This window comes from Halyomorpha halys, unplaced genomic scaffold (assembly GCF_000696795.3).
Source record: "Halyomorpha halys isolate HHAL.00 unplaced genomic scaffold, Hhal_1.1 Scaffold41.1, whole genome shotgun sequence".
NCBI classification, from domain to species: Eukaryota; Metazoa; Arthropoda; class Insecta; order Hemiptera; family Pentatomidae; genus Halyomorpha; species Halyomorpha halys.
Window position 1 is genome coordinate 27,022 of NW_027115338.1, and position 1,527 is coordinate 28,548.

A 1,527-nucleotide genomic window follows, 5' to 3' on the forward strand; every position below is an offset into this window, starting at 1 on the left:
AAACAAGAAATAACTAAGCCTTATAAATTGAATACGACATTAATATATTTTTAACAAAAAAAGCAAGTATAAATATGTCAAGTATTACATTCCATTAAAAAGACATCTATACTTAATGAAATAATAAAACAAGAAAACAAAACAAAACAGCTATGATCAGAATACATAAATTGTTTTGTTATATATAAACATACACAAAAATAAAATAATTTTCATGCAATGCAGAAACAAGGTAAAATAAAAACTATTCCGCGAAAATACTAATTATAGATATTACAAAAACGGTTGTTTGGTTTTTTAAGAAATTTCAAAGCAAAATGATGGTTCATTTAACGCTTTAGAATCGCTTAAAAAAAAATTTAATTATTCAATTAGCTTGTAATAGAATTGTTTACTAATTGTAAATAAAAAATATAATGTAGTATTAATTTGCAAAAAGTATACAAAATACAATTTAATCAAACCAAACTATGAACAAAATATGAACATTCCAATTTTTTGAGCTCTTGAAATATTTATAGAAATAAATTAAACTGTTCTAATTCAATGGGCAAAATATAAGTTACATTAATGAGATTAAAGTAAAACTGACCAACGAAAAAAATTAACTGATAGCCTTCTAAAAGAAAAAGCTTAAGTTGAAGCATAATGAATAAAATTAAAAAAACTGAAATACTATGCTTTTTGCTTAATATATCAAAAATAAAAGAAAAATACGGCAATATGGTTCTCTTTATGATTTAGCAAAAAGAAGCGACCCAAGACATTTATATACGCAAATGCATTTTACATATACACACACGCATATTTACTTACCAATGTATTTACCTTATTAAAAAAAATTCATACATAAGAAAATTCCTATTGAAAAACTATTTCATTTGTGTAAGTCTAGCGAAAAATAAGCTAGTTCCTGAAGGCTTATGGATTATGACAGAAAGGAATGGCCTGTCACACAAGAACTCAGGTGTTGGTGCTGGTTCCATTGATTGCTGTTCGAAGATGAGAGCTATAACAGATTCAACATATTTTCTTTTATTGCATCGGTTTTATATAAATTTTCCAACTGATTAACTATAAATATATAAAAATGAAATTCAAATCACATAAATGTATCATACAAAAGGTATTTGCATCTTACACTGTACTATGTGTCGATTTTAGGCTTATTTCAAACTGCATATAATAATTACTAACTATCTTACAAAAGATGAGATACAGTGCGCGCATCACACCACTTCCACTCACCACTCTACTTTGAATAGGTCAGAGTTGGGAAATTATAATTTAATTGACGAGGGATGAATACATTTGTATTCGTGAATTTTCTACTCGAATAATAAATTATTCGGAAAAAAAGACGATTAACAACGAATACTTTTGTATTGGTATAATTTCATTAAGACGACATTTTTTGTCTTACAGACCTATAGTGGTACACATATATATTTTATGATCGCGTATAGATTAATTTTAACTTTTCTGATTTCTAATATATTAGCGTCCTCTTATGTTTCTTAAAATGCA